We start from the raw sequence: 21,078 nt of genomic DNA on the forward strand, positions 1-21,078 counted from the left end.
TGGACTTAGCGAGGAGGGAAGGCCCCTATGACCTATGGGGGGACGATTCCTTGGAGTCGTCCAAATATTCGGATGACCCCCTCTCCGAGCCTTCCCCGCCAGAAGAGAGGTGTCTGTCTCTCCCAGAGGATCTCTATTTTGCTGAGTCTGTCAGGGCCATGGCCAAAGGTATCCCCTTCCAACTGCTTATGGAGGAAAATGCGCGACAAGATGCTGGAAGAGCTCCACTTCGACGCTCCCAAGGAAATCGTGGCATTTCGCATCCACGACATCTTTAAGGACCTTCTCCTTCGAATGTGGTAACACCTGATCTCCATATCTCCCACCTATTTGTACAACAGGTCATAGGTTTTGAGAGGAAAAACCTCCCTCACCAGTCTGTGGTAGTGGAGTCCACCCTCAAGAAAGCTAGCCGCTCCCGTCCCATGCCTCAGCCTCTCCCGGGCGAGATCATAGGAAGCTCGATGCTCTGGGCATGAAAGTTTTCCAGGGTGCCATCGCCCATATTGCCACCTATCAGTTGTATATGACCCAATACAACTGGAACCTGTGGAAATGGGTCCAGAATCTTGTAGAGAGTTTGCTGCAGCAGCAACAAAATGGCACTAATGATGAGGTTGATCTGGATTCTCTGGAAGATGAGGAAATTCCTCCAGGCTTGGAACTGTATCAAACCATCTTGCAGTTCTTTCATAGAGATATACTGCCGGCACTAATTTTCCAGACCTTAAAACAGCTAGGTGTTCCTTGTTTGGATGCTATGTCAGAGCTGAGGAAGAATCCCATTTTGGTTTCTTTACATAAAGCCTCTTTTTTTTTTTTTTTTTTTCCATTGATAGTTGCCATCCAGGAATTGACTGATAAGGAATGGGATGCCCAAGAAGCAAATTTTAAAGAGGGTCGAACATTGGAAGGCCTGTTCCCCTGGATCCGGCTGTGAGAGAGTGTTTGCATTTTCTCAAAGTGGACGACTATCCCCATAGAAGGATGAGCGGTCTTGAAATATGTACATAATAGAAGGATTGAGGCTATTCTCAAGCAAGTCTTCGAGGCAGTGGCGATGAATTTACATATTGCCTTCTGTTGTGTCCTAGTGGCGAGATCTTGTCTGCTTCTCTCTCAGGAGGTTGATGAGTCTGGAGGGAATTCGAGAGCGGTTATGGAGCTTGCTGCCGCCTTTTTAGCAGATGCAGTCTGTGATTTGGTCCAGATCTCTGTTAGAGGAATGGCTTTGGAGATAGCAGCCAGGAGTCAGCTTACTCTTGTTTGGGAGCGAGTTGGAGAAAACGTCCAATAAGTGGGGCAAGTCTCCAGTGCCTCAGTTGCCGAAGGACAAGAAACAGTTTCAGCACCCCTTTGGTATGAGGGTTGTTTCCGGGGTTCCAATTGTTTTTGTCCCTACAGAGGGACAACCTTTCAGCAGACTCGGCTTTTCGGTAGGTCTCAGTCTTTTCGTCCCCGGCAGCCCAAGAGAGGAGCGGGCTCAGGTGGTGGACTTTCCCGAGCTTCCCAATGAAGGTTTGCCGACCCACCTTCCAGAACAGGAAATAGGGGGACATCTCTCTCTCTTTTATTAGAGGTGGGTCGAAATCACATTGGACCAGTGGGTCCTGGAGGTGATACTCTAAGGGTATGCACTGGAATTTTGCAGTATTCCTTGGGACGTGTTCATGGTGTCCCCTTGCCACTCCCTGCAGAAGAATCAGGCAGTGGAGTTCCCACATCAAATGCTCCTCAGACTGAGGGCTGTGGTGCCATGGCCCACATCTCAAGAAAGTATGGGGCGATGTTCCATTTATTTTGTTGTGCCCAAGAAAGAGGGCTCCTTTCATCCCATCTAGGATCTAAAGAGGGTCAATAGTCACTTGAAGGTGACTAATTTTCGAATGGAAACCTTACACTCTGTAATAATGGTGGTACAGTCAGGGGAATTTCTGACCTCCTTGGATCTGTCAGAGGCTTACCTTCATATGCCCATCCAATTGGATCACCAACGCTTTCTGTGCCGTGTGGTGTTGGAGGACCATTATTAGTTTCAGGCACTGCCTTTTTGTCTAGCCACCACTCCCAGAACATTTTCCAAGATTATGGTGGTGGCAGCAGCAGCCTTGCGAAAAGAAGGTATTTGAATAAATGACTGATTTGAGCCAAGCTTCAGGAAGAGAAGCCTGGTGACACACACAAGGTGATCTCCTTATTGTAGGAGCTCGGATGGGTGGTGAACCTGACCAAAAGCAATCTTCAACCATCCCAGTCGTTGGAGTATCTGGGAGTTCAGTTCAACATGGGACAGGACAGAGTTTTCCTACCAGAAGTTAGGATCCAGAGATTGATATCTCAAGTGCATCAGTTGATGAACACTATATGCTTGACGGTGTGATCCTACCTACAGGTACTCGACTTAATGGCAGCTGGAAGTGGTGCCGTGGGCAAGGGTACATATGCATCCTCTTCAGCATTCTTTGCTATCTCATTGGAACCCGCAGTCTCAGGATTATGCAGTTCGGCTCCGCTTGCCGATAGAAATCTGCTCTCGCCTCTAGTGGTGTTTGCAGGAGGATCATCTGAGAAAGGGAGTTCCCTTGTCCTCTCCGGCCTGGTTGGTACTCATAACAGATGCAAATCTCCAAGGTTGGGGGCTCACTGTCTGGAGTTTACTGCCCAAGGGCGCTGGAATGCCGAAGAGTCCCACTGGAACATCAATCGCCTGGAGGCCCGGGCGGTACGGCTGGCATGCTTGCAGTTAAGCCACAGGCTGCAGAATCAAGCGGTTCGCGTGATATCGGACAACGTGATGATGGTGGCCTATATCAATTGCCAGGGTGAAACCAAGAGCCAGTAAGTGTCGCAGGAAATAGACCAACTGATGGAATGGGTGGAAGGTCATCTACAGATGATCTCTGCCTCTCACATTGCAGGAATAGACAACGTAAGAGTGGAGTTTCTCAGCAGGGAGAGTCTGGACCCAGGAGAGTGGATGTTGTCAGCCGAGGCGCTTCAGCTGATTTTGGATCGCTGGGGCCTTCCGTTCCTAGACCTGCTGGCAACTTCTTGAAATGCGAAGGTTCCTCGCTTCTACAGTCGCAGGAGTGATCCGTGGTCCCTGGGAATAGATGCTCTCATACAAGTCTAGCTGGAAGACAGATTGCTTTATGCCTTTCCTCCGAGGCCTTTGCTAGACAGGGTAATTCGCAAGATTGAAGGCCACAGGGGGCTAGTATTCCTGGTGGCGCTAGACTGGCCCAGGTGTCCATGATATGCGGATTTGTGTCGACCCTTGGCCCCCCTTCGTCTTCTGCTTCAGCAGGGACCAGTTCTTCACGAGGATCTGACGCGATTCTGTTTTACTGTTTGGCCCTTGAGAGGGCTCACCTGTTAAAGCATGGTTATTCTTCTGCGGTGGTTGACACTTTACTCCGCGCTCACAAGTTCTCCACTTCCTTGGCTTATGTGCGGGTTTGGAGAGTTTTTGAGGCCTGGTATGAGGGGCGGGGTGTTCTTCCTCATTCAGTTAAGATTCCCTCATTCTAGATTTTTTGCAGGATGGATTGAATAAAGGCTTGGTCCTTAATTCCTTGAAGGAGCATGTTGTGGCTTTTGCCTGTTTTAGAGGCCTGGTGAATGATATTTCTTTGCCATCTCATCCTGATGTGGCCCATTTTTTTTTAAGGGAGTGAAGCACCTTAGGCCTCTCTTGAGATTACCAGTTCCATTGTGAAGTCTTAATTTGGTGCTGGACTTTTTGGTGGGCCCTGCGTTCTGACCACTGCATAGCCTTTCCTTACGGTTGTTGTTGAAGTCTGTGTTCCTGGTGGCCATACGTTCTGCATGTCAAATTTCTGAGCTGCAGGCCCTGTCTTGCCGGGAACCATTCCTTTGGTTGACTCTGGGGGCGTTACAGCTGCTTACTGCTCCATCCTTCTTGTCCAAGGTAGTCTCGGACTTTCATTCGAATCAGTCCATCTCCTTCCCATCCCTGTATAAGGTCAGGGATGCGGAGGAGTTTCGCCTTTTGTGCTCCTTGGATGTTAAGCATCTTGTTGTGCGGTATCTGGAGGTCTCTGAGTCTTTTCGAAAGATGGATTGCCTGTTTGTTCTTCATGGCAGGAGTAAGCAGAGTGCTCCAGCTTCGCGGGCTACCATAGCTCGTTGGATTAAGGAGGTGGTCACGGCCGTGTATGTAGATGCTGGAAAGCCATTGCCTACTCAGGTTAGGGCTCATTCCACTAGGGCTCAGGCAGTGTCATGTGTGGAGGTTAGTCTGTTGCCTCCCGTCGATATCTACCAAGTTGCGAAGTGGTCTTCCTTAGACACTTTTTCCAGGTTTTATCATCTGGATGTGCAGGCCTTGGATGATGCAGCCTTTGCACGTGCGGTGTTGACTGGACCATGGGCGGCCTCCTACCCTATTAGGGAGTAGCTTTGGTACATCCCACTGGTCCTGAGTCCATCTGTCTACATGCTAGGAAATGGAGAAATTACTTACCTCATAATTTTGTTTTCCTTAGTTTAGACAGATGGACTCAGCTTCCCACCCTCGATTATTACATGAGTGTGTCAGTTCTGAGGGGCTCGGGATCCCAAGGGATTTATTGATAAGTGTTTCCTAGCTTGGGGTCCATAGAGTCTTATGTGAGTTCAGTGTTTTATGGTTTGTTGAGTACAGTTCTGGTTATCTGTTTTTAATGTTTTTAATCGTTTTTTTGCTAGTCTATCCACAGTTGCTTTTGAAGAGAATACTGGCAGGTTGGGGGTCACTGCAGATTTATATATACTGTGACAGCTTGCTCAGTCTCCATCTACTGGCAGGGGAGCATAAACCCACTGGTCCTGAGTCTATCTGTCTACACTAAGGACAACAAAATTATCAGGTAAGTAATTTCTCCGAGTTTTTCATAACTTTGGACCCTTATTGGACTATTGTGGGACTCTGTGTCTTCAGCACTGTGAAATCATCTTTTGCTCATTGCACTTTGTGGATGCATTAAATGAACTACATGAGAAAATGAAGTACTTATTTTTTAAATTGCCTTATATATGCAAGACTTATTTGTATGAAAAATCCTTTGAAGAAAAATAGCACAATATATATACCTGTGTTTTTTGACCAGTGGTAGATGATTATATGATTTGCATCATATGCCTGTAGCCCATATTGGGGCTGGTGATAGCAATGTAAGATGGAACTGTGATTTGTTATATGATACCATTGGTTCAATTTTGCAAAATTGTTTTGTTTGAATTGCCTTGTATTTTGGATTAAGACATGCCTATCTTCAGGAAAAACCTGAGCTCAACACATTTCATTAATTATATCAGTACATCAATAATTATAAAATGTAGCAATAAATACATTTAAAATACATAAATTACATCTACATAAAACATTCAAACATAAATCAAATAATATAAAACTATCTCATCCCAAACTTAGAATAGCCCACCCTTCCCCACCCCTGTCCCCACCCTACCTCCTTCCTTTGAAAAAGGCTTGGAGCTGGAGCTACATACACCTTGCAGTTCTGAAAAACATATAATCAGCATAAACTACACAGCCTTGCAATCCCCTTATAAAGTTTATCAGCCTAACAATTTACTGGGGATTTTGTAGCCTCTCTTCACCTTGAATGTGATGGTGTCTCCAGCCAGAGAAGCAGTATGCTGAACAGTGAACAAAGGGATAGTCGTACAGGACCCTCCATTGCTTTTCTTCTATCCCTCCGTACACCTTTTCTTTGGGGCAGCAATGAAGGAATGATTTGTCCCAGCTTATATCCTGGAGGAAGGGATCTGTGCTGATTTGCCCCAGATAGAAGCCAAACCATGTCTTTGGTTAACAGATCACAAGGAAGGCATATCTGTCCTATCTATCCAGGACTCCTACAGGTTAACCTATTGCACTTTTGGAGTGAATGCAGTATTTGTGTTAAGAATAAATTATAAGCTCTCTGGGGATAGGGAAATAACTACAGTGCCTGATTGTAATCTGTTTTGAAGTTCTGAAAAGCAGAATATAAAAATCTAAAATAAATAAACAGGCTAACCCTGTTCATTTCCCAATCCCAGTTTTTTTTTTTGTCCTCAGGCTGGCCAGGGCTAAGGATACTGCAGTGTCAGCATTCATAGCCCTTAAGAGGGAAAGAATCCCAGCCATCGCACAACAGCAACACACATTGGCTAGATTCAGGATGCACATAATCCCGGTTCTGGAAGGAGCCACAGTCGGTGTCTGCTGGCTAAGGACTGTCACTGCAATGGGCTAGCTAGGAAGGGGGTATAAAATGGGGAGAGGGTGACTGAATAGTTGTTAATAAGGCTTATAGAACCTAATTTTATTTGAGCTGGAAACCCTAAAGAGTAGAAGAAAACTGCCAGAGCTAAAAATGAAACAGAAAATTAGAATCTGTTTATGGATATACATTGTTCTGATGACTAAGATATGAATATTGAAATATTCCTGAACTGCATAAGTTGAATATCTAACAAGATTAAGTGTACATCATTTTTTTCTCTTGCTGAAAAATGTATTCAAGCCACCTTGAGGATATTAGCTAGTATGAGTAAAAAAAAAAAAGAAACACATAATTAGAAAAAGGCCACTCCTGACACTGACTACATGGAGTTAGACCAATGAGATTATAGATAATATAGAGGTGGGTCACAAAATTATGATCTTGGTTTGCAATCCAAACCTCCAACTACCATCTGAATATTTACTGTGTCTTGCAATCTGAGGATTTGATTTACTAAGCTTTTTTTTCCTATTAAAAAACAGGATGAGGAAAAAAGCCTTAGTAAATCAGACATTCATAGCTGATTAAAATGATAATAAAGAACAATCCCAGCTTTTTATTTGTTTTGTGCTTTTTCCAAATTATTTTTAAAAGATCTTGGATTGCATTTGCATAAAACCCAGATGACATTAAACATTCAGTTGATAAGTGGAATTTTGAAACACTATTCAACACTGCAATTTCTCAATCTCCCTGAGATAATAAAATAATTTTGTTATGCATATAGAGCTCTTACTGAACATTTCAGTACCAGTAGCAACTAAGTAATATATCATTTATGTTGGAAAGATGAAAGATTAAGTTGACTGTACCAAAGTTTGTATTTAGGATCCTAGATTTGCACAGATGTTTTAGGGTGACACGTTGTTAAAGCTGGCCCTTCAGCCTCGGAAAAGATATGCCTTTGACCGAGCACAGTGAAACAGCTTCCTGGTAAATCTCATCTCATAAGCTAGCAGACTAGTGAACTCATCATGGAAGTTACATTCTTGGAAGCTAGGGGAACAGATTTAGAGACTTGTCAAATATACTCAAGTCATGTGGTTAATGTTATTTCACATATAATAATATGTACATGTCAGCAGATAAGGACCTCTTGGCCCACTTAGCCCATTTTTCCCTGTTGCTATGTCCATGGAATCTCAATGTAATCTTTGGTCATTAAAGTCAGTCAATTTACATTTTACTGCTGTTTTTCTGTTTGGGTTTTTTAGTTTCCTGGAAATTCCCATAAAACTCTGGAAACAGCCATGTTACTAAAAGTCAGAGATCACTTCACACACACACACACACACACACACACACGCACACCCCGAGCGACATACATACACATGTATACACACACCCCGAGCGACATCCCCACACGCGTGCACCGACTTCTGCATGTACCCATACCTATATTGGTTTTGATGTCCTGGGCCCAAAAACATCATGAACCAGCTAGATCTCTTTCCATATAAGAAATGCCATACTGAGTTCATCGAGCCCAGTATCCTGTTCCTAAGGGTGGCCAATTCGGTTTGCAGATACCTGGCAGGTTCCCAACAGATAGGCCCAATCCTTCTTGCTCATTACCAGCAATAAACAGTGACTTTCCCAAGACTAAAGGGCTAATACTTCATGCCCTTTGCATCCAGGAACTTGTCTTAACCTGTTTTAAATCCAGCTATGCTAACTGCTTTCTCCACATCCTCTTTCAACAAATTTCACAGTTTAATTTGTGCTGGATGAAAAAATACTTTCTTCAATTTGTTTTAAATAAACTATTAGTTTCATGGAGTGTCCTCTAGTCCTTGTACTATTTGAAAAGGTATATAACCATTCCCTGTTCTACCCCACCCCACTCAAAATTTTATAGACCTCTATCATATCTCCTATCATTCATCTCTTCTCAAGACTAAGAGCCCTAACTTGTTTAACCTTTTCTCATGGGTGAGCTGTTCCATTCCCTTTATCATTTTAAGGGCACTTCTCTCTACCTTTTCTAGTACCACAGATTTTGTTTTAGATAGGACGATCAGAGCTACACATAGTACTCTAGGTGTAGTAACACCATGGATTGATACAGAGGAATTATGATATTCTTTATTTTATTTTCCATTCCTTTCCTAATACCTAACTTTCTCTTTGCTTTTTTTCACTGCAGCTGCGTACTGGGCTGAGGATTTCAAAGTGATTCCAAGATCCTTTTTCCTTGGTGGTGATGCCTGACATGGATCTCAGCATTGTGTATCTGTAGTTTGGATTATTCCCTATATGTTTCACTTTGCATTTGTCCACATTAAATTTCACCTACCATTTAGATGCCCCAGTCTCGCAATGTCCTCTTACAATACTTTCAATTGGCTTGTAATCTAACAGCTTTGAATAATTTTGTGTCATCTGCAAATTTAATATATTCCCTTTTCCAGATCATTAATAAATATATTTAAAAACTCATGTCCCAGTACAGATCCCTGGGGCACTCTACTATTGACCTTTCTCCAATGAGAGAAATGACCATTCAGTCCTGCTGTTTCCTATCTTTTAGTCAGTGACCAATTTCCAATAGGAAATTGCATCCTATCAGATGACTTTTCAATTTTTTGATGAGTCTTTCAAGAGGGACTTAGTTAAATGCTTTCTGAAAATCCAGGTATATTATATTAGCAATTCACCCTTTCCACATGTTTATTAATCACTTTAAAAAAAATCTAACAGATTTGTAAAGCAAGCCTTCTCTTTGCTAAATCATTTTTATAGCGCTACTGGCCATATACAGTGCTATATAATGATGATAAGTACCGTATTTTTAGCTCCATAAGACGCACTTTTTTTTCTCCAAAAGTGGGAGGAAAATGTCTGTGCGTCTTATGGAGCAAATATTAAACAAAAAACAAAAAAAAAACCCAAAAACCTAACTACAACCAATGTTTTTTTTTTTTTTCCCCCATTCCCCATCCCAACCCTTTAAATTTAATTAACTACAACCCCCCATCCTCCTGACACCCCCCCCCCCCAAGACTTGCCAAAAATCCCTGGTGGTTCAGTGGAGGTCTGGAGCAATCTCCTGCACTTGGGCCTTTGGCTGCCAGTATTCAAAATGGCGCCGATAGCCTTTGCCCTTACTATGTCACAGGGGCTACCGGTGCCATTGGTCGGCCCCTGTCACATGGTAGGAGCACAAGATGGCGCTGGCCGTCCATTGCGCCTACCATGTGACAAGGGCCGACCAATGGCACCGGTAGCCCCTGTGACATAGTAAGGGCAAAGGCTATCGGTGCCATTTTGAATACTGGAAGCCAAAGGCCCAAGTGCAGGAGATCGCTCCGGCCCCCCGCTGGACCACCAGGGACTTTTGGCAAGTCTTGGGGGGGTCCGGAGGGTGGGGAGTTGTAGTTAATTAAATTTAAAGGGTTTGGATGGAGAATAGGGACAAAAAACCATTTTATGCCCTACCCTAATTTGCTCCATAAGACGCACAGACACCCGGTAACAGAGCCGGTTTAGCACACCATATTTTTTTTTTTTTTTTAATTTTCCCGCTCTGAATCCTAGGTGCGTCTTATGGTCAGGTGCGTCTTATAAGAGCGAAAAATACAATATTCTCCGAGGTCAAGCAGGATGGTAGTCTTCACACATGGGTAACCGCATGGAACCTGGCACGGAACTTTGATCTCAAAGATTCTAGAACTCTCAAACATGCCCTACTAAGCATGTGCAGCTGTAGTCAGCACCCTGCTCTCTAGGCAGAGTCCTTCATTCTCTTTTTTTTCCAAGGAGCCGTGTGCTCACGGTATTCAGCTTTGCTCTCTTCTCACAGTTCTTGTAAGTGATTTTTTTCTAGAGCTGCAGCTGTTTCCTTTCCTTAAAGTAGTTTTATTTGTTCGCTTTTTCCTCTTTCCAACTGTCTGCTGGCCACATGGTGAGCTTTCCCCTGTGCAGTCTGGCAGATTCCATTACTATTTTTAAAAACAAAAAGAAACTGCTCCTGCAGTTTTATATCTGTGTCCTCTCCTTGCTCTGTCTTTTTCTCCCTTTTCCTGGTGCTGACAGGACTGACTTATGCAATCCGTCAGTGATCCATGTAGGCCGCTGAGTTGGGGACTTGCTTGAGTTCTGCCCAGGCTGGAGTTCCATGCTGTTTCACCGATCATTCAGCAACAATGGATTCGGACGGTGGAAGGATTGAAAACTATGCCATTCCTGGGGGGGGGGAGGGAGGGAGGGAGAGAGCTCATCCTCTCCACATCCCAAGCAACTAGTCTCCACGGGTGGGAGCCCTGGATGATGTAGCCTCCCCTCCTGCTTGCCAGTCTTGGCAGTGCAGTCTCCTTGAGAGAAGAGGGTAAGCAGGAGTCTGGGCTAGCAGCTTGCTCCCGCACCTCAGTGCCATGCCCAGAAACGGTTGCCAATGCATATCTGTGACCAGAGCATTGTTCGTCTGACACATCGATGACAGGACCGCCTCGGGAGCCAGGCCCATCATTGAGTGCCATGGTCACCCTTGATGCTGTCGAGGTGCAGGGACACCCTCGATACTATTAAGGTCATGACCACCCCTGATGTCATAGAAGCCTTCTGTACCATGGGCATCAGTGGAAGTGGAGTCTTGCTGCACCGGCTTTATCATGGTGATGGAGTGGCAGCACTAATTGACACCCTTGATGCCATTGATGCCTCAAGGCCACGGTGCTCTCAACATGCGTGATGCTATTGATGCCATCGCATCCTTGATTCCTTTAAGGTGCATGCGTGGCCACCCTCGAGGCTGTCAAGGTTGAAGTGGTGGCAGGCCCTTAATACTGACAAGATGCATAGTCTTGATGTGGCAGCCCTCGATGTCAAGGTGTGTACGCTTGATGCCGCAGCCACCCACTAGGTCATTGTGGTGCATGGCCTCGATGTCAGCATAGAACGTGGCCTCAATGCCATTGTGATGCAGTGCTTCCCCGATATCATTGATACTCTCGAGGTCATTGGGGTGCGGAGCCACAGGGGAGGCCCTAGGGCCACCGATGCCTCTCATTACTGCCTCAACTACATCGAGCACCACCGACCAAGCAGTAGGTTTGTCAAGCGCTCTGGTCATCCCTGAGGCCATCGACCACCAGGGCTTTTGGTAGCCCCCACCTGACCCCTGGAGCCCTCGGGTAGCAAGAATTTTTGGCCTCGAATGAATTGAGCGCAGGGGTCGCCATCTACTCAAGGCACCCTGATATGCTGGGGCATCCGAGCGCAGTGGTTCCGTGCCCTCAAGGCTTCTTGGTAATGTCCTCTTTGAGGCACTGCTGTCCCTTTACGGGCTACGGCTATTGGACCATAGATGCTGATGACTCGGCATTGGAGGCCCGCCAGATTGTGTACACCCATCGGTGTTAATGGGCACTAGCAAGGCTCTCATCAGCCTTAGTATTTCGAGGCCATCAAGCTCGCAGCATCTTCACCCTCAAATAAATAAGTGAGCAGAGGGGAGCATTCGATGGTGCTGGCGATCATTAGTTCCTTTGGGCATCGGTGATCGGTGTGTGGGCTGCAGGGCCTCTCCTTGCAGATGCCCATGGCTTCCTTGGTAGCGCTGGTCCATCAATACCTTCGGATGCTGGAGTCTCCATTGAGGCTACTGGGCAGTCAGTGTCTGAGGGGAGACTGTGGCACCGGGAATGGTGCTATGTGTCACCGAACTGTTTATGGTTCGGTCAAGTGCCATTGAAGCCCTGGGTGCAGAATCAGATGCCCTTGTTATGGCTTTGCGTTGGTGAGCACAAAAGCGCCATGGGCTCTACAGGCACAATCGCCACTCTGAGCACCAGTGGCTGTGGTCAGAGGCCACAGCTTATGACCGCAGAACCCCATGGGCGCCATGGACTTCGCTGCAGTCGAAGGTGAGCCATTCCTGACACAATTTCGAGGGCCCGCCTCTGGAAGTGTTATCAGGCACTGGAGGGAGCAACGCCATAAGACTGCTACCCTCCACCATGTTTTACCCAGATAACCAATGGTTCTGGGGATGCCATAGTCACTGTTCTTCACTCCGCTGGGAGTTACTGTGATGTTGATGCGCAGCATGCGCAGTCGGAAAAGGATAGGCATCTACACTGAGTACCTCAGGCAATGGCCGGTGGCATTCTACCTGTCTGTGCAGTTCTCGGCCATGCTAGGTTTCTGCCATCAATCTGTCATGGTCTCGGCCTCCTCATCAGTTCTGCTGAGGAGCCACTAGCAGGAGAGGCATCATCATACACTTTGTGCTTTATTGTGAGGCAGCATATAGCCACCGACTCTGGCACATGTGCTCTGTCCTCGCTGTGGCGTGGGCTTCTACCCACAGGCACGGCATATGGGGTCATAGGTGTGCCACCATCCATGGGATGGGATACTTCTGCATGAGTGTACCGCTTAGCATGCTTTTACAGCAGAGGGTTTGTTCCTCCAGTTGCCCTCTGCTGTCTGGGCATTTCTGTGTGTGTTTTTCCCTCTGGGTGGACAGAACAAGTTGTGTTCTACAGCCACAGGACTGACCTAGGACTGCTTTCCTGGTCAGACCCTGAAGAGAGTAGACATCGGGAGAGTGAGTCAGGAGTCCTCTCGTCCCTCAGCAGAGGAATGTCTTTCAACCTCTCCCTTGTCTAAAACCCCTTTTTTGTGGGGAAGCCCATGAGACTCAGTCCCTGGCAGGCTTTTCTCTGAACCGGGGCCTTGAATATTTGAATCGGTGCATCTCCTTGGAGGCCAGGGCTGAGCAACGGCAGTCGTTGGACCATTTTCGCTGGGGCCCCTCCAAAGATTATGGTGGCGACCTCCCCCATCTGAGGCTGGCTGCTTGTGATGGGATGGTCTCTTCAGCACCTCAGCAGTCAGTGATTGTACCTCAACTCTCCTCTGGGGAGTTGAAAGGTCTTTCAGGATCGGGAGGCCCCAATCCTGTTGCTTCCCTCTTCCCTTTGGAAGGGGAGATTCGACTGGGTTCCCCTCTGGACGCCTGACTGTGCATTCCTTCAAGGGGTTTTCTTCGTTTCTCCGTACCCAAAGAAAGGATAGCACTGTTCTGGCTGGTGTTCGCTCTCAGTTTTTCACCAGCACTGAGAACCGGTCAAGTGGTAGCGCTCTCCCTCAGTCGCTCTGAGATTCAGCAGGTCCATTCACAAGCGAGCCTGTCCAGTGTTGCTCCCTATTGACCCTCCAGGGGATCCCCTGTTCAGGAGTCCCTTTGATACCTTCTGGACTCTGTGAGCGTCTTTTCTTAGAAACCACTATCGCCAGTCATTCTTGCCTACAGGGCCTTCCTCTGTGAGAAGAGCTCTTGTTCATCAGATGGAATGGGCATACCTTTCACCCTTTTGCCATGTCCTTGGCTAAGGGAGTTGGAGACTGCGTGACCCCGCAACAGGGGCACTGCTCTTTGCACGCGGTAGCTTGCAAACTATTCTTCCCCTTTTTCGGGTTCACCCTGTCTGCTGACAAGGAGAGTCCTGGCTCATACAATGATTGTCCATTGCTGGACCGCATGCTTCCTTAGGGGAAAGTATATTCACTCATGACTGGGGTAGTAATACCTCAACCGGGTGTTTGGCAATCTGTTCCGAGGTCACCCTGGGCCTGCCCTGGTGCCTTTCGGGTTTCCAGGCAGGTAATGAAATCCTGTTCTACCGGGGATTGTGCATGTGACTCCCTGGGATTTCTCTCCTGGGGCATTTGCTCTATTTCTGCTGTTCCAAGCAGGCTGAGGGCTCTTTCTTGGTGGATAACTCCCTGCTGGATTCGGCAGTGAGTTGTTCGCTTGGGGTCGATAGACAATCAGGTGACTTATGCTTGCTCCGGCAGTCCACTGCTCTGCGTCCTTGTGTTCTTCGCTCCCACCAACTTCCAGTTATTTGTCAGGAGGAGGGGAGGACAAGCTAAGGCACTTGTGGTATATCTTCTATATACCTGCAGGGAAGAATACACCATGTTTTTTCGATGTATTTTTTCCATTCTCTGGCCAATACTGTTTTTAGCTTTTCTCAATTCTCTAAGTTGCCCAAGGACCTTCCTGCTTCCCTGTACTATCCTGTGGACAGGATAGATCAACCTGTTCTTGAAAGGTGCTCTTGGATGAACTTCAGGCCTACCTCATCTCCCTGCTCGGAAGTTTTGGGGTACAGGTCTGTTTCAGGGATTGCCCTTCATCCCCTGAAACTCTTAACGCTGCCCTGCACGGTCAGCTAGATCTAATGCTTCGGCACACATTGTCTGTCACAGGCCCTGCCGTGGTTTGCTTCTTGTTCTTCCAAGTGTTGCTTGGGTTTCTTCTACCCATTATGCCTACCAGCCAAACTTGGGCACTCTTCTGCAGAGACATTTGGTCCCTCAGATATCAGTGGACCACAGTTTCTTTCTGGGGAACCCTTGGGCCCCAATTTGTTTTTTAGTTGTCTTTTAGCACTGCAACTGTACGGACTTTGTGCAACAGTCTTCTCTTGTCTATATCTCTGGGTTCTTCCTGTATCCAGGAGGTTCTAGACCTACTGTTGCCAGGGTTTCCTTGTCAGGAACCCTACTTGTACAGTTTTCTGTGATGTGGAGTTTGCTTCTGTTTGCCCTCGCATCACTCCTCTGCTTTAGGCAACCTTGCTATACATGAGGGTTTGTGTGTCAGTCTTTTCTATGGTTTCTCTTTATAGAATCCAACTTTTCTCCAGCCTGGACCCTTGGTGGGTTACCTCCCTCACAGGCAGTGAGGGAGGTAGTGCTTCAGCACTGTGCGGTTTCCTGCTTTGTCCTGCTCGGACAGCGTATAGCTAGGGATTCATCCATGTGCGAGGACTACCATCCTGCTTGTCCTGAGAGAAAGCAGAATTGCTTACCTGTAACAGGTGTTCTCCAAGGACCACAGAATGTTAGTCCTCAAGAAACCCTCCCGCCTGCCCTGTGAGTTGGTTTCTCCATGTATTGGCCCTATCATGGACTAAGGGACTCTGCCTAGGGGGCAGGGTGATGACTAAAGCTGCACATGCTCAATAGGTTATATCTGAGAGTTCTAGAATCTTTGAGATCAAAGTTCCATGCCAGGATCCATCTGATGATGTCACCCATGGGTGAGGACTAAAATCCTGCTGTCCTCTGAACACCTGTTACAGGTAAGCAACTCTGCTTTCAGGTTCCATTGTCCTTTCCCAAAAGAGCTTACAATCTAAGTGGGTACTGCCCCATTAGTCTGTGTATATTCAGATGGCCAGTAATTGTGTTCTTCATAGTAACATAATAACATAGTAATGACAGCAGAAAAGGACAAAATTACCTGTCCAGTCTGCCCAGCAAACTTCTTAAGGTAATAACTGCCGCTTCATGCAGTTATCTCCAAACCTTATGATAATCCATAAATAAAAATTGCAGCTAGCAACATTTTTTACTGTGAGATAAAGCTTTCTTGAAATTTGACAGTGCTGCTTGACATGCTTTGATATCTTCTTCTATTTTGCCCAGCATCCAACTGGTCTGTAGTTTCCTGGATCATCTCTAGAGCCCTTTTTAAAAATGGACATTAGGTTGGCCACACTCTAAACCTCAGGTACCTTAACTGATTTAAATGAGAAGTTAGAGATTACTAGTAATAAGTCTGCAATTTCATTGTTTAGCTCTTTCAAAGCTCTAACCACCTGATAGTAATGTGCATTCAGCTGAGCGCGCTGTTTAATCCACTGTTGGATGCGTGTCCAACCCCCGTTGAAACTAATAGTGCTCATCCTATGCAAATGCATGTTGATGAGGCTATTAGTAATTCACCCATGATACCGAAAAAAAAAGTGTGGCGGATCTGCACATTTTATGCTCTGAAATTAACGCCTGCCAAAGGGCAGGCGTTAATTTCTGAGCAGCTGGAAAAAATGTACAGAAAAGCAGAAAATACTGCTTTTCTGTACATCCTCTGACTTAATATCGTGCCAGTGGGTCAGGTTAGGAAAATAAATGCCCAATTTTACATGCGTCTATTTTCCTAATCCGTGGCTGTCAGTGGGTTAGGAAAACGAATGCTCGTAAAATTGAGCATCAGTTTTCTGAACCCACTAACAGCCACCTCTCCTGAGTTTCCGCAGCTAAGGAGGCACTAGGGGCACACTATTGTCCATAGTGCCTGCTTTTTAGCATGACCCCTCATTTAAATACAGGATCGCCCGCCCAGGAGAGGTGGCTGGTCGCACGTTGGGAGAGCGGGCGCTCAACACTGTGTGCCCGTTTTCCCGTGCACTTTACAGAATCGGCCTGTAAGTGTATACCGTCCAGTGTTTTGTTATTTTTTAGTTTGTCTATCTACTCTACTGCATCTTTGTGGTTCACCATGATTTGCGTCAGTTCCTCTGAATCATTGCCCTCAAAGTATATTTCCATCATAGTAATCTCCACAATACGCTCTTTAGTAAAGACTGAAGCAAAGAATATGTTAAGGTCATAGCAGAAAAAAGTCTTCCCTAAGTGCCCCTTTTACTCAATTATCTAGTCCATCCTATCTGACACAAGCTTCTTCAAATGTACTTGTAAAGCATTTTAATTTTGAGTTTTTACCTTTCTTGAAAATTTCTTTTCAAATTCTATTTGACTGCCTTATTAATGCTTTACATCTGTTTTGCCATTGCTTATGCTCTTTTCTATTTTCTTCCAGTTTTTGAAAGTTGCCTTTTGGTTTTAATAGCCTCTTTCACCTCACCATTAACCATACTAGCAGACAGTTGGTCTTTCTTCCTTTTTGAATGCATGGAAATAAATTTAGGGAGAGGAATGATCAACAGAAAAAGGGAGGTGATATTTCCCCTGTATATGTCCCTGGTGAGACCTCACTTGGAATACTGTGTACAATTCTGGAGACTGCACCCCCAAAAGGATATGAACAGGATGGAATCTGTCCAGAGGGTGGCTACTAAAATTGTCTGAGGTCTTCGTTCTAAAGCATATGGGGATAGACTTAAAGATCTAAATATGTATACCCTAGAGGAAAGGCAAGAAAGGGGAAATATAAAGAGATATTCAAATATCTCAAAGGTTTCCATGCACAGGAAGTGAGCCTTTTTCAGTAGAAAAGACACTCTAGACTAGGGGTCATGAGATGAGGTTGAAAGGGGGTAGACTTATGAGTAATCTTAGGAAATATTTCTTTACAGAGAGGGTAGTAGATGTATGGAACTGCCTCCCAGTGAAGTGGTAGAGACAAAACCAGTATCTGAATTCAAGAAAGCATGGGATAAATACAGGGGATCTCTAAGAAAGTGATGAGAATTATAATGCTAAATTAATTGGACAGATGGGCCATGTAGTCTTTTTCTGCCATCTGGTTTGTGTGTTTCTATGCTTCCAAGTTGATGATTTTCAACAGTGTCCACATATAATGCAATACATTCTAAGTCTCTAATTCAGGCTTCTGGCATTCATATACAGACAAAATTCAAAATATGTTTAATTGTATTCATAACCTGTCTAAGAGTTGAAATGCTTAGTTTGGAATCAATAATCTGTCTGCTCTTTATTTAAATGCACTTGGGCTACTTCTGCCTGTACTGCAACTTCATTATCAGAATAGTCTAACTTTCCCATTACGCCAATATCTTTTGATGATACCTCACTGCCAACCATGCACTTCTGAGTGACTATCTGCTTTCCTTCATGATATAGTTAAAAATTGTTCTATCGTTTTTTTAAATGTTGACACCGGCACCTGGGTCCCCCCACCCTGGTTCAGGTGGAACTCAGCTTTTCAGAATAGTCTCTGCCTTTTCCAAAATGTAGTGCAGTTCCTAATATGTCTAAAGCCCTCTTCCCTGCACCATCACCTCATCCACACATTGAGACTCTGGAGCTCTGCCTGCCTTTGGGGGTCCTGTAAATGGAACAGGGAGCATTTCTGAGAATTCTACCCTGGAGGGTCTGCATTTCAACTTTCTACCTAAAAGCCTAAATATGGCTTCCGAATCGCCTCCTTGTACCTTCCTATGTTGTTTGTGCCCACATGTTACCATGATAGCTGGCTCTCCAAGCACTGTCTAAAATCCTATCTAGGTGACATGTGAGATCTGCTACCTTTGCATCAGGCAGGCAAATTACCAAGCAATTTTCATCCCCATTAGCCATCTCCATTCCTAGTCATTTGAATTGTTAATAGCAACAGCTGTCCTAACCATTCCTTTCTGGGCATATGTTCCTGGAAACACATGTTTTTATGCTAGAGGATACTGCATCATCTGGAGGGCAGTCCTAGCCACAGGATCTCTACCTCACTGGGACCATTCTCACCTTCCAAGTCCTTTGCTTCTCCAAGGAATCACAGGGGCTGCCAGACTGCAAATGGGACTACTCTACTATGTCCATGAAGATCTCCTCTATATACCTCTGTCTGAAACAGCTCTTCAAAAGAGAGAAACTTTAAAGGCACAATCAATCAAGCAAACATCCCAAGCCGAAAAAAACTAAACTCTGAAGGCACAATCAAGTAAATTTCCCAGCAGAAATAGTTTAGGTACATTAGACATACCTCAGTTTTATAGCCAGTGCCGTCCTGCTTTTAACTGCTCCTGGGTTTTTTTTTTCAACAACTCTCTCGTTCTGTCCTTGCCTTTCTATTTATCTACTATTCCAACAATTCCTCCAAACAAGTCCTTTGATTAATACTACACGTCAAACCCTTATACAGCTGCATACAAACAAGGAAACAGCTCTATCACACATTCAAACAGAAAGAAATAAACTTCAAAGACACAATCAAGCAAACATTTCTAGCAGAAAAAAAATAGCTTAGTTAAGCAAGTTAGATAGGCCCCAATTTTTTTAGCCAGCACAGGGCCCACTCTCAGCAGCTCTTGATTCAACAGCAACTCCTTTAAAAAAAATATATATATATGTAAGAAAATGTATGACTCACTTAGGAACATGACTGCTGCCAGAGGAACTGCAGGGGTCCAATTTATAGAATTTAAAAAATGACTCAGTAGTAGAGTTTTTAAGTGCTAGAGCATATATTACTGCATCCTTTGTATACTTGTGAAATTCTGAACAACACATAGAGTTCAGCTTTCACTTATCCAGCTATAAATAACTACCATATTCAATGAGAGGGGGGGTTGGTTTATTTCTGGCATATGAGGGCAGGAGCATCCATCTTGGCATCCTTGGAGTTCCACATACTTCTGTATTAATATACTGTTTTATTGGAGCCCAGTACTATTTTATACTTCAAATATGTTGATTTTCTCTCATGATTGAGTGAGACTTACCCAGTGACCATGTGTTCTTTGTGTTTTCACATGGCGGTTTCTTCCTGCCAGCATAGTTTAATAGTAAAGTAAAGGAGGTAGTTAAAGCTTAAAAGGGCATCATTTAAAAAATGGAAAGCAGACCAAAATGGCAAAAGCACAATCACTGGCCGGATAGATGTAAAACAGTAGTTAGAAAGGCCAAGAGAGACTTTGAGAAAAAGCTTGCAAGTGAGGTGCAAACTAATAATAAAACCTTTTTCAAGTACATTTGAAGCAAAAAGCCTGTGAGGAAGTGATTTAAGCTGCTGGAGAACTGAGGGGCAAAAGGGGGTGCTTAAAGGACAAGGAAACAGAAAAACTGAATTTTTTTCTTTTGTCTTTATGGAGGAGGATGTTGGTAACATACCCATACCTAAAACATTCTTTTTAATGGCTATTCAGAGCAACTAAAACGAATATCTGTGACAGTGAAAGATGTAATAGATCAGATTGTCAAACTAAAGAGTAACAAAGAACTAAAACATGAAATTGCGAGCCTGTTAATAGTAATCTGTAACTTTTTTCATTTAAAACAGCCATGATTCCTGAATACTTGAAGTGGCCTATGTGGCGCTGATTTTTTAAAAGGGCTCCAGTGGTTATCTGGGAATCTATAGCCAATGAGCCTGATATCTGTGTTGGGGAAAAAATGGTAGAAGTTCTTAAAAACAAAATCACTGGCCAAATAGACATAGCTGAATGGGGAAGAGTCAACATTGGTAAAACAAGCTTTCCCCTTGTTAAAACTATCTTTTAGAATTTTTTGAAGGTGTAAATAAACATGTAGATAAAGGTGAGCCAATTGATTATAGTGTATTTGGAGTTTTAGAAGGCATTTGACAAAAGTCCCCCATGAGAGACTGCTCATGGGATAGGAGGCAGTGTTCTGTTGTGGATTGGTAACTGGTTAAACGGCCGGAAACAGAGGATAGGACTAAATGGTCAGTTTTCCAAATAAAGAAAGGTAATTAGTGGTGAATCACAGGGATTGGTTCTGGGACCGGTGCTGTTTCCCATATTCATGAATGATCTGGAAAAGGAAACAATGAGTAAGGTCATCAGATTTGCAAATGACACAAAATTATTCAAATTTGTTAAAATCGTGCATTACAAGGAACTGCAGAAGCATCTTGTGAGACTAGGAGAAATTGATGCCAGTAGGGAAAAACAATACCAACTACAAGTACACAATACTGGCTTTTGTATTGCGAGTCACTTCCCAGGAAAAGGGCCTTGGAGTCTTTGTGTATAATACATTGGAATCCTCATCTCGCTGTGTGACGAAAGTCAGAAAAGCAAATAGAATGTTAGGAATGATGTGAAACAGAATGGAGAATAAAAGAGAAAATGTCATATTACCTCTGTATTATGATGCATCCACACCTTGAGTACTGGATGCAATTTTGATCACCCCATTTCAAGAAAGAAATAACGAAACTAGAAGAGATGCAGAGGAGGGCAACAAAAATGATAAAGCGGGTGGAACATGTCTCCTATGATGAGAGGCTATCCAGGCTAGGGCTCTTCAACTTGACAAATAGACGGCT

General features: G+C 44.7%; 1 protein-coding gene across 6 annotated transcripts in view; it reads left to right on the forward strand.

Annotated features, from left to right (window-relative positions):
• Positions 1–21,078, forward strand: part of PPP2R5C (protein phosphatase 2 regulatory subunit B'gamma) — a 424,506-nt gene that overhangs the window by 328,157 nt on the left and 75,271 nt on the right. The gene's annotated exons all lie outside the window — the stretch shown is intronic.

This window comes from Rhinatrema bivittatum, chromosome 4 (assembly GCF_901001135.1).
Source record: "Rhinatrema bivittatum chromosome 4, aRhiBiv1.1, whole genome shotgun sequence".
In the NCBI taxonomy this organism is placed as follows: Eukaryota; Metazoa; Chordata; class Amphibia; order Gymnophiona; family Rhinatrematidae; genus Rhinatrema; species Rhinatrema bivittatum.